This window comes from Oncorhynchus masou, chromosome 27 (genome assembly GCF_036934945.1).
Source record: "Oncorhynchus masou masou isolate Uvic2021 chromosome 27, UVic_Omas_1.1, whole genome shotgun sequence".
In the NCBI taxonomy this organism is placed as follows: domain Eukaryota; kingdom Metazoa; phylum Chordata; class Actinopteri; order Salmoniformes; family Salmonidae; genus Oncorhynchus; species Oncorhynchus masou.
Window position 1 is genome coordinate 20,762,899 of NC_088238.1, and position 12,886 is coordinate 20,775,784.

Genomic DNA, 12,886 nt, shown 5'->3' on the forward strand with positions numbered 1-12,886 from the left:
GGACTCTGTGTACAATGATAGCATTTAACATGATATTTGAATGACGACCTCATCTCTGTACTCCATGGCTGTGATAGGAGAAAACTGAGGATGGATCAACAATATTATAGTTACTCCACAATTTTTATTTTATTCTATTTATTTAACCTTTATTTAACTAGGCAAGTCAGTTAAGAACAAATTATTACTTACAATGACGGCCTACCAAAGGTTTTCTGCGGGGACGGAGGCCTGGGATTAAAATAAATAAATACAATATAAATATAGGACAAAATACACATCACAACAAGAGAGACAACACTACATAAAGAGAGACCTAAGACAACATAGCAAGGCAGCAACACATGACAACACAGCATGGTAGCAAAACAACATAACAACAACATTGTAGCAACACAACATGGTAGCAGCACAAAACATGGTACAAACATTATTGGGCACAGTCAACAGCACAAAGGCCAAGAAGGTAGAGACAACAATACATCACACAAAGCAGCCACAACTGTCAGTAAGAGTGTCCATGATTGAGTCTTTGAATGAAGAGATTGAGATAAAACTGTCCAGTTTGTGTGTTTGCTGCAGCTCGTTCCAGTCCCTAGCTGCAGTGAACTGAAAAGAGGAGCGACCCAGGGATGTGTGTGCTTTGGGGACCATTAACAGAATGTGACTGGCAGAATGAGTGTTGTATGTGGAGGATGAGGGCTGCAGTAGATATCTCAGCTAGGGGGGAGTAAGGCCTAAGAGGGTTTAATAAATAAGCATCAACCAGTGGGTCTTGCAATGGGTATACAGAGATGACCAGTTTACAGAGGAGTATAGAGTGCAGTGATGTGTCCTTTAAGGAGCATTGGCGGCAAATCTGATGGCCGAATGGTAAAGAACGTCGAGCCCCTCGAGGGCATCGTTACCTGCCGATCTATAAATGATGTCTCCGTAATCTAACATGGGTAGGATGGTCATCTGAATCAGGGTTAGTTTGGCAGCTGGGGTGAAAGAGGAGCGATTATGATAGAGGAAACCAAGTCTAGATTTAACGTTAGCCTGCAGCTTTGATATGTGCTGAGAGAAGGACAGTGCACCGCCTAGCCATACTCCCAAGTACTTGTATGAGGTGACTACCTCAAGCTCGAAACGCTCAGAGGTAGTAATAACACCTGTGGGAAGAGGAGCATTATTCTTACCAAACCACATGACCTTTGTTTTGGAGGTGTTCAGAACAAGGTTAATGGTAGAGAAAGCTTGTTGGACACTAAGAAAACTTTGTTGTAGAGCATTTCACACAAAATTCAGGGAGGGGCCAGCTGAGTATAAGACTCATCTGCATATAAATGGATGAGAGAGCTTCCTACTGCCTGAGCTATGTTGTTGATGTAAATTGAGAAGAGCGTGGGGCCTAGGATTGAGCCTTGGGGTACTCCCTTGGTGACAGGCAGTGGCTGAGACAGCAGATTTTCTGACTTTATACACTGCACTCTTTGAGAGAGGTAGTTAGCAAACCAGGCCAAAGACCACTCAGAGACACCAATACTCCTTAGCCGGCCCACAAGAATGAAATGGTCTACCGTGTCAAAAGCTTTGGCCAAGTCAATAAAAATCGAAGCACAATATTGCTTAGAATCAAGGGCAATGGTGACATCATTGAAAACCTTTAAGGTTGCAGTGACACATCCATAACCTGAGAGGAAACCAGATTGCATACCCAAGAGAATACTATAGACATCAAGAAAGCCAGTTAGTTGATTATTGACAAATTTTTCCAACACTCTTGATAAACAGGGCACAATAGAAATAGGCCTATAACAGTTAGGATCAGCTTCATCTCCCCCTTTAAATAAAGGACAAACTGTGGCTGCCTTCCAAGCAATGGGAACCTCCCCAGAAAGGAGAGACAGGTTAAAAAGGTTGGAGATAGGCTTGGCAATGATAGGGGCAGCAACCTTAAAGAACAAAGGGTCTAAACCATTTGACCTAGATGTTTTTTGGGGTCAAGTTTAAGGAGCTCCTTTAGCACCTCAGACTCAGTGACTGCCTGCAGGGAGAAACTTTGTAGTGGGGCAGAGGAAAAAGAGGGAGAAGCATTGGGGATAGTTGTATTAGAAGGAGTGGGAGATGAGGAAATGTTGGACAGGCAAAGAGGCATGGCTGAGTCAAATAGGAATCCTGACTTAATGAAGTGGTGATTAAAGAGCTCAACCATGTGCATCTTGTCAGTAACAACCACATCATCAACATTAAGAGACATGGGCAGCTGTGAGGAGGAGGGTTTATTCTCCAGGTCTTTAACCGTTTTCCAGAACTTTTTGGGGTTAGACCCAGAGAGAGAACTGCTCCTTAAAGTAACTTTGGCCTTCCGGATAGCCTGAGTGCACTTATTTCTCATTTGCCTGAATGAGAAATAAGTCAGCTTGAGTATGCATGTGCCAAGCCTTTCGCCAAATGCAATTCTTGAGGTGGAGTAACTCTGCAAGATCACGATCGAACCAGGAGCTGAACCTGTTTATAATTCTCATTTTATTTATGGGGGCGTGTTAACAATACCACTGAAAATATAAAAAAAGAAGGTACAAGCGTCTTCGACAGAGGGAATCAAGCTGATTCTATACCATTTTACAGAGGCCAGTTCATGAAGGAAGGCTTGCTCATTAAAGGTTTTTAGCAAGCGTCTATGACAAATAAGGACAGGTCGTTTCACTGAGCAGCCATTACGAACACAGGCTATAAAACAGGGATCACTAAGGTCATTACCGAAAACACCAGACTGATACCTATCAGGATTATTCGTGAGGATAACATTGAGGAGAGTCGCCTTTTCTGGGTGTTTGGAGTCATACCTTGTGGGATTGTTGAAAATCTGAGAAAGATTTAGGGAGTCCCATTGCTTTAGGAGTTGGTCAGGTGGATTAAGAATGTCCCAGTTTAGGTCACCTAGCAGGACAAATTCAGACTTAGTGTAAGGGGCCAGGAGATAGCTTAGGGCAGGTAGGGTACAGGATGGTGCTGATGGAGGACAAAAGCACCCAGCAACAAAGAGCTAAACTTAACAGAAAAAAACATCCCTTTTACAGGACCCTGTCTTTCAAAGATAATTTGTAAAAATCCAAATAACTTCACAGATCCTCATTGTAAAGGTGTTACGTACGCCTCTAGGAAGAGGGAACGCAACACCTTGCTACAACTCAACTCCCCGTGGAGTGAAAGAGGTATGCGATTGTAGGTGTGAGTAAGGATGACAAAGGCAGAGAGTGGTACCGTTTACAAGGAATTTATTCCATCACATGGTAATTTTGGGGAACGGGCTGGACGGAACCAAAGCAAAGAAAGTAAATGTCAAAGTCCCGTCTCCTACCTACCCCCTACTTACTTAACTAGTACTACCTGGAGCACTAACCAAAATACAGGGGATGGTCCACCCAGGTCTTACCTAGTGTGCATAGACAGAGTATATACTATGGGTATATGTATGCCCACAGGCCTCCTGCACTCCCAAGGTGCCTTCCCCTTCCCCCTGGGAACAAAAGCAGAATAAAACAAACAATTTCAATAATCAAACCACTGCGTCCTATTGACACACAACCAATCAGCTCTCTCACGCAACCGACACAGGCCACACTAATCATCTCTCTCGTAAAAACCAACTCAGGATATCCCCCTCATCTCTCAGCAATCAGCTCTCTTCTGAGCAACAGAACACTGTTGTTTCTGACGAGAGGGCGGGGTCAGCTCCAATCAATGGGTCCGAAAAAAATCAGCTGCTTAGAGGAATCCAGGAAGCCATCCTGAAACACACACACACACATACAAACAAAACCACAACACAGAAACTGGGGAATGTAACAAAGGGTTTAAACACTGTTTCCCATGCTTGTGTCACGTGGAATGACGCTGTTGAGACGAAGCTTAGGCAATGAGAGCCTGAAGATCCCGCTACAGAAGGGGAGCCCGATGATCCAGTGGAGTGTGATGTGGGATGGGAAGCCACCGAGCCAGGAAAACCTCTCGAGCCAGCCAGGGCGTGAAAGCACGATGGGCTGGCTTAGGCACCCCGGTTCCATTGGTGGCGACCCAGAGTCGCTGCCACCATTCCAACCGGAACGCCAGTACCTCCGATTCGTATGTTTGGTTGCTGCATTCTGTCAGGCAGAATGACACTGTTGAGACGAAGCAGGTACAGGGAGTAAACATTTAATTATAACGGACAGAAACGAGACAGGAACAGCGTCAGAAACAAATTCAAAAGACAAAAACAATACAATGCAGCAGCGGGGAACAGAGCAGGGAATTGACAAATATAGGGGAGGAAATAACAGGTGATGAGTGAGTCCAATAACACTGAAGCGAGTGACGAGGGAGGGCAGGTGTGAGTGATGATGGCAGGAGCATGTGATGCAGGGTAATCTGGCGCCCTCAAGCGCCAGGGGAAGGGGAGAGTGGGAGCAGACGTGACAGCTTGTTAAATTATCCATAAACAATTAATGAACATGCACCTGTGAACAGTCGTTAAGACACTAACAGACGGTAGGCAATTAAGGTCACAGTTATGAAAACTTAGGACACTAAAGAGGCATTTCTACTGACTCTGAAAAACACCAAAAGAAAGATGCCCAGGGTCCCTGCTCATCTGTGTGAACGTGCCTTAGGCATACTGCAAGGAGGCATGAGGACTGCACATGTGGCCAGGGCAATGAATTGCAATGTCCGTACTGTGAGACACCTAAGACAGCGCTACAGGGAGACAGGATGGACAGCTGATCGTCCTTGCAGTGGCAGACCACGTGCAACAACACCTGCACATGATCGGTACATCCGAACATCACACCTGCGGGACAGGTACAGGATGGCAACAACTGCCCAAGTTACACCATGAACGCACAATCCCTCCAGCAGTGCTCAGACTGTCCGCAATAGGCTGAGAGAGGCTGAACTGAGGGCTTGTAGGCCTGTTGTAAGGCAGGTCCTCACCAGACATCACCGGCAACAATGTCACCTTTGGGCACAAACCCACCATCGCTGGACCAGACAGGACTGGCAAAAATTGCTCTTCACTGACGAGTCGCGGTTTCGTCTCACCAGGGGTGATGGTCGGATTCGCGTTTATCGTCGAAGGAATGAGCGTTACACCGAGGCCTGTACTCTGGACCGATTTGGAGGTGGAGGGTCCGTCATGGTCTGGGGCGATGTGTCACAGCATCATCGGACTGAAATTGTTGTCATTGCAGGTGATCTCAACGCTGTGCGTTACAGGGAAGACATCCTGACATGACCCTTCAGCATGACAATGCCACCAGCCATACTGCTCGTTCTGTACATGATTTCCTGCAAGACAGGAATGTCAGTGCTCTGCCATGGCCAGCGAAGAGCCCGGATCTCAATCCCATTGAGCACGTCTGGGACCTGTTGGAGCGGAGGATGAGAACTAGGGCCATTCCCCCAAGAAATGTCTGGGAACTTGCAGGTGCCTTGGTGGAAGAGTGGGGTAACATCTCACAGCAAGAACTGGCAAATCTGGTGCAGTCCATGAGGAGGAGATGTACTGCAGTACTTAATGCAGCTGGTGGCCACACCAGATACTGACTGTTACTTCTGCTTTTGACCCCCCCCCCCATTTGTTCAGGGACACATTATTCAATTTCTTTTAGTCACATGTCTGTGTAACTTGTTCAGTTTATGTCTCAGTTGTTGAATCTTGTAATGTTCATAGAAATATTTACACAGGCACCGCATAGTACAGGGAGAGATCTGCAGTGCTGGTTTATGACATCTGAATGTGCATCAGATTACAACAAGATCATATTGTACAGCAATTTCATCAGGTAACATGAATACAAAGCCGGCGAGAGGTGGTTAGAATTGGAAGGGAGGCCAAAAGTCTGTGTAACCAGTAGAGAGTCAGAGTCCCGAGTGTGGGAACAAACATAGTCTGTCCCACGGTTGGGTAAAGAAAGTTTGTAGTCAACAAAGTATGCAGGAGTCATGAGGCAAATAGCAAAATGCACAAGAAAAAAAATTTTTAACGACTTGGGGCTAGCCATTGTAAGTTCAAGTCAGTCGTCCCAACAGTGCGTGTGTGCTGGAGGAGAGCGAAAGCTCGGGAGAGAGGGGTGTGTGTGGTGGAGGTACCTGTACCAGACAGGGGGAAACAGGCTAGGGCAGACGGTGAACAGAGAGGGGTGAGTGTGGTGGAGGTACCTGTACCAGACAGTGGGAGACAGGCCAGGGCAGACGGTGAACAGAGAGGGGTGAGTGTGGTGGAGGTACCTGTACCAGAGTGGGAGACAGGCCAGGGCAGACGGTGAACAGAGAGGGGTGAGTGTGGTGGAGGTACCTGTACCAGACAGGGGAGACAGGCCAGGGCAGACGGTGAACAGAGATGGGTGAGTGTGGTGGAGGTACCTGTACCAGACAGTGGGAGACAGGCCAGGGCAGACGGTGAACAGAGAGGGGTGAGTGTGGTGGAGGTACCTGTACCAGACAGTGGGAGACAGGCCAGGGCAGACGGTGAACAGAGAGGGGTGAGTGTGGTGGAGGTACCTGTACCAGACAGGGGGAGACAGGCCAGGGCAGACGGTGAACAGAGAGTGGTGAGTGTGGTGGAGGTACCTGTACCAGACAGGGGAGACAGGCCAGGGCAGACGGTGAACAGGCCTGTACCAGACAGGGGGAGACAGGCCAGGGCAGACGGTGAACAGAGAGTGGTGAGTGTGTGTACCTGTACCAGACAGGGGAGACAGGCAGTACCTGTACCAGACAGGGGGAGACAGGCCAGGGCAGACGGTGAACAGAGAGTGGTGAGTGTGATGGAGGTACCTGTACCAGACAGGGGGAGACAGGCCAGGGCAGACGGTGAACAGAGAGTGGTGAGTGTGATGGAGGTACCTGTACCAGACAGGGGGAGACAGGCCAGGGCAGACGGTGAACAGAGAGGGTGAGTGTGATGGGGGTACCTGTACCAGACATGGTGAGACAGGCCAGGGCAGACGGTGAACAGAGAGGGGTGAGTGTGATGGGGGTACCTGTACCAGACATGGTGAGACAGGCTAGGGCAGACGGTGAACAGATTGCCTGGTGGAATCCAAGCAGCAGTGCAGCAGGCAATGGGAGCAGGTGTCACACCCACTTGGGAGAAGCTTTTGTTTCTGGAGGCAGATTTCTTATAGAAAATGCCAGTGAATGGTCTTTGAACAGCAAGAGGCGGCTTCAGAGGACGCTTCAAAGACTCTTGTTGGGCCCAAAGGCCTTTTACTTCACACCTTAGTGCTAATTGAATTTGTATCTGACTCAGTTCCAGGTTGGAATGGTGTCCTCAGGTCTCTGCTGTTTGTTGGCTAGAGCACCCTCCCAATACTAAATGACAGAGTGAAAAGAAGGAAACCTGTACAGAATAAAAATATTCAGTATCCCTTTGACTTTGGATGGTGTATCAATACACCCAGTCATTACAAAGATACAGGCCTTCCTTACTCAGTTGTCAGAGAGGAAGGAAACCACTCAGGGATTTTACCATGAGGTCAATGTATGTCATGGAAAGAGCAGATGTTCCTAATGTTTTGAACACTCAGTGTATAAATGATATCCTTCAAGAATCAATAGGTACATATCATTCATTTAAAAGTCCCAATATTGATGTAGCAATTACATATTTTCTATGGATGTAGAAGATTACCCTTTTAAGATGAGTGCACTAACTGTAAATTGCAAATAAGATTGTCTGCTAAACTAATCAAATGTTATGTAAATGTAATACCCAGTGCCATTTCTTAAAAGAGATGATATTCAATCCATCCACATTTGCTATGGTATGCATGTCCTAATGAATATGATCCTGATAACCATATAATAATCTTGCAAACTTCCATAGCGTAAAACAACAGACTGTCTGAATCAACCCAACTGAAACAAATTTACAGGGCAATCAATGCCAAAATGCCTGTGCCTCAACTCAAGTGTTTAAACTCCCAATTGTAAGGTTCTATATGCGGTACACTCAGGCCTCCTGGTGGTTTGAACTGGAGGTGAAATAGGACTAAAATTGTGACAGAAAAATGTCAAAGACAAATATGTATTTTTCATACAACAAGAATTCAAACATATTGCACAAAATATTATTTTTCACAAATAATATTACTTATTTTCCCCATAAACTGTAGCTGGGTCACATTTGACCCAAATATTCTCAAGGGTCATTTTCCACTAAATATCCTCTTGTATCACTGAAGATTGGGTTATGTGCTTACAGTGCCTTCAGAAAGTATTCATACCCCTTGACTTATTCCACATGTTATTGTTTTACAGCCTGAAATAAAAATGATTGCCTTGAAAACATGTTTGTAGAATGTTTTTCACAGTTATTGAAAATTAAATGCAGAAATATCTAATTTACACAAGTATTCACACCCCTGAGTCAATACTTTGTAGAAGCACCTTTGGCAGCAATTACAGCTGAGTCTTTCTGGGTATGTCTCTAAGACCTTTCCACAACTGGATTGTGCAACATTTACCCATTATTCTTTTAAAAATTCTTCAAGCTCTATCAAATTGGTTGTTGATTATTGCTAGATATTGAAACAACCATTTTCAGGTCTTGCCATAGATTTTCAAGTAGATTTAAGTCAAAACTGTAACTTGCCCACTCAGGAACATTCACTGTCTTCTTGGTAAGCAACTCCAGTTTATATTTGGCCTTGTGTTTTAGGTTATTGTCCTGCTGAAAGGTGAATTCATCTCCCAGTGTCTCATGGAAAGCAGACTGAACCAGGTTTTCTTCTAGGATTTTGCCTGTGCTTAGCGCCATTCCATTTCTTTTTTATTCTGAAAAACTCCCCAGTCCTTAACAATTACAAACTTACCTATAACAAAATGCAGCCACCACTATGCTTGACAATATGAAGTGCAGTACTCAGTAATGTGTTGTATTGGATTTTCTCCAAACATAACAACTTCTTTTCAGGACAAAAAATATAATCGCTTTGTCACGTCATTTTGCAGTATTACTTTAGTGCCTTGTTGCAAACAGGATACATGTTTTGGAATATTTTTACTCTGTACAAGCTTCCTTCTTTTCACTGTCATTTGGGTTAGTGTTGTGGAGCAACTACAATGTTGTTGATCCATCCTCAGAGTTCTCCTAGCACAGCCATTAAACTGTAACTGTTTTAAAGTCATCATTGGCCTCATGGAAAAATTCCTGAGCAGTTTCCTTCCTCTCCGGCAACTGAGTTACAAAGGCCTGTATCTTTGTAGTGACTGGATGTATAGATAAACCATTCAAAGTGTAATTTTTAACTTCACCATGCTCAAAGAGATATTTAATGTTGGCATTTTCTTTTTAACTATTTACATACAGTGAGGGAAAAAAGTATTTGATCCCCTGCTGATTTTGTACGTTTGCCCACTGACAAAGAAATGATCTGTCTATAATTTTAATGGTAGGTTTATTTGAACAGTGAGAGACAGAATAACAACAAAAATATCCAGAAAAACGCATGTCAAAAATGTTATAAATTGACTTGCATTTTGATGAGGGAAATAAGTATTTGACCCCTCTGCAAAACATGACTTAGTACTTGGTGGCAAAACCCTTGTTGGCAATCACAAAAGTCAGACGTTTCTTGTAGTTGGCCACCAGGTTTGCACACATCTCAGGAGGGATGTAGTCCCACTCCTCTTTGCAGATCTTCTCCAAGTCATTAAGGTTTCGGGGCTGACGTTTGGCAACTCGAACCTTCAGCTCCCTCCATAGATTTTCTATGGGATCCCATAGACTTTTGGAGGATGGCCTGGTGTCAGGAAGGGCAGCAAAGAAGCCACTTCTCTCCAGGAAAAACATCAGGGACAGACTGATATTCTGCAAAAGGTACAGGGATTGGACTGCTGAGGACTGGGGTAAAGTCATTTTCTCTGATGAATCCCTTTCCGATTGTTTGGGGCATCCGGAAAAAAGCTTGTCCAGAGAAGACAAGGTGAGCCCTACTATCAGTCCTGTGTCATGCCAACAGTAAAGCATCCTGAGACCATTCATGTGTGGGGTTACTTCTCAGCCAAGGGAGTGGGCTCACTCACAATTTTGCCTAAGAACACAGTCATGAATAAAGAATGGTACCAACACATCTTCCGAGAGCAACTTCTCCCAACCATCCAGGAACAGTTTGGTGATGAACAATGCCTTTTCCAGCATGATGGAGCACCTTGCCATAAGGCAAAAATGATAACTAAGTGGCTCGGGGAACAAAACGTCAATATTTTGGGTCCATGGCCAGGAAACTCCCCAGACCTTAATCCTATGGAGAACTCGTGGTCAATATTCAAGAGGCGGGTGGACAAACAAAAACTCACAAATTCTGACAAACTCCAAGCATTGATTATGCAAGAATGGGCTGCCATCATTCAGGATGTGGCTCAGAAGTTAATTGACAGCATGCCAGGGCAAATTGCAGGGTCAACACTGCAAATATTGACTCTTTGCATCAACTTCATGTAATTGTCAATAAAAGCCTTTGACACTTATGAAATGCTTATAATTATACTTCAGTATACCATAGTAACATCTGACAAAAATATCTAAAGACAGTGAAGCAGCAAACTGTGGAAATTTGTGGAATTTAATATTTGTGTCATTCTCAAAACTTTTGGCCACGACTGTAGACATTGTTAATGTTGTAAATGACTATTATAGCTGGAAACGGCAGATTTTTTATGGAATATCTACATGGGCGTACAGAGGCCATGTTATCAGCAACCATCACTCCTGTGTTCCAATGGCACGTTGTGTTAGCTAATCCAAGTTTATTATTTTAAAAGGCTAATTGATCATTAGAAACCCCTTTTGCAGTTATGTTAGCACAACTGAAAACTGTTGTATTCATTAAAGAAGCAATAAAACTGGCCTTCTTTAGACTAGTTGAGTATCTGGAGCATCAGCATTTGTGGGTTTGATTACAGGCTCAAAATGTCCAGAAACAAAGAACTTTCTTCTGAAACTCATCAGTCTATTCTTGTTCTGAGAAATGAAGGCTATTCCATGCGAGAAATTGTCAAGAAACTGAAGATCTCATACAATGCTGTGTACTACTCCCATCACAGAACAGCTCAAACTGGCTCTAACCAGAATAGAAAGAGGAGTGGGATGCCCCGGTGCACAACTGAGCAAGAGGACAAGTACATTAGAGTGTCTAGTTTGAGAAACAGACGCCTCACAAGTCCTCAACTGGCAGCTTCATTAAATAGTACCCGCAAAACACCAGTCTCAACATCAACAGTGAAGAGGCGACTCTGGGACGCTGGCCTTCTAGGCAGAGTGGCAAATAAAAATACCTATCTCAGACTGGCCAAAAAAAAGAAAAGCTGGGCAAAATAACACAGACACTGGAGAGATGAAGATTGGAACAAAATGTTATGGACAGATGAATCTAAGTTTGAGGTGTACGGATCACAAAGAAGAACATTCTTGAGACGCAGAAAAAAATAAAAGATGCTGGAGGAGTGCTTAATGCCATCTGTCAAGCATGGTGGAGGCAATGTGATGGTCTGGGGGTGCTTTGGGGGTGGTAAAGTGGGAGATTTGTACAGGGTAAAAGGGATCTTGAAGAAGGAAGGTTATCACTCCATTTTGCAACGCCATGCCATACCCTGTGGACGGCGCTTGATTGGAGCCAATTTCCTTCTGCAACAGGACAATGACCCAAAGCACAGCTCCAAACTATGCAATAACTATTTAGGGAAGAAGCAGTCAGCTGGTATTCTGTCTATAATGGAGTGGCCAGCACAGTCACCGGATCTCAACCCTATTGAGCTGTTGTGGGAGCAGCTTGACCATATGGTATGTAAGAAGTGCCCATCAAGCCAATCTAACTTGTGGGAGGCTCTTCAGGAAGCATCGGGTGAAATCTCTTCAGATTACCTCAACAAATTGACAACAAGAATAGCAAATGTCTGCAAGGCTGTAATTGCTGCAAATGGAGGATTCTTTGACGAAAGCCAAGTTTGAAGGACACAATTATTATTTCAATTAAAAATCATTATTTATAACCTTGTCAGCGTCTTGACTATATTTCCTATTCATTTTGCAACTAATTTCATGTATGTTTTCATGGAAAACAAGGACATTTCTAAGTGACCCCAAACTTTTGAACAGTAGTGTATGTATATATATATATATATATTCAAATACATACACTACCGTATACACTACCGTATATATATATATATATATGATTCCACTTTGAAAATATGGGGTATTGTGTGTAGGCCAGAGACAAAAAAAAAATGCAATTTAATACATTTTAAATTCAGGCTGCAATTACAACCAAATGTGGAAAAAGTCAAGGTGTGTGAATACTTTCTGAGGGCAATGTATCGGTTTCATAATTATTATTATGTTTTTTTAAAATCAGATATTGTGCATTTTACTGAAATTTCCACAAAATTATCATTACCGTAATAGTCCAAAAAGTAATAAACCAATACCATTCTAATATTTTGTTCACATTTCTCGCCAAATAAAAAAGCCTGAGTTAAACATAACACTGAAAATAAATTAAATTATAAAAAAGCTATACAATTATATCAGACTTTTTTCCAATTTGAGTGTTTTAGCCGTTTTGTAAGGAAAAGGTCAATTGCATAAAGTGGGTGATTGAGAATAAGAACTTCATTCTGAATGCATTGAAATGAAATCAATTAACTTAACCTCTACAACTCTAGATGATGCATCATAGGTAAATAAAAATACATATGATAGTTTAATGTAAATGTCAACGTGTGTTACATTTGATGATTTATGGACAAACTACAGCAACATATTTTGTGTTTTATTCAAATAAGTTTGGTTTTCTAAAGTAAAATTGTATACAATCTGGACCCGATAATTTAGTCTGGATGCATTTCGGTAATG